Here is a 317-nt window from a genome sequence, read left to right on the forward strand (position 1 = left end):
GAGTGCGGGTTCGCATCAGAAGGGCGGGCAGGTCGAACAGACGGCGATCGCTAAGCTATTGCTACAAACGCTTGTGTTATTCAGGTAACAAAATCATGCGAAGAAGCAAAATGAAACATTGTTCGAAACGTGACGTCATTCGATGAAAAATTGAGATTTTTTTTTTACTGAAAGATTTAACCTCGACCAGTACAAGTCTTCATGAACACTTGATAAGATTTAGCCCGACACGCCGAGCGGACATGAAAATCAAAATGTCATGGCATAATCTAACTGATACAGACAAGGACGATTTATAATAGACTTGGAGATACCGT

The sequence above is a fragment of the Penaeus monodon genome, chromosome 31 (genome assembly GCF_015228065.2).
Source record: "Penaeus monodon isolate SGIC_2016 chromosome 31, NSTDA_Pmon_1, whole genome shotgun sequence".
Classification (NCBI taxonomy): Eukaryota; Metazoa; Arthropoda; class Malacostraca; order Decapoda; family Penaeidae; genus Penaeus; species Penaeus monodon.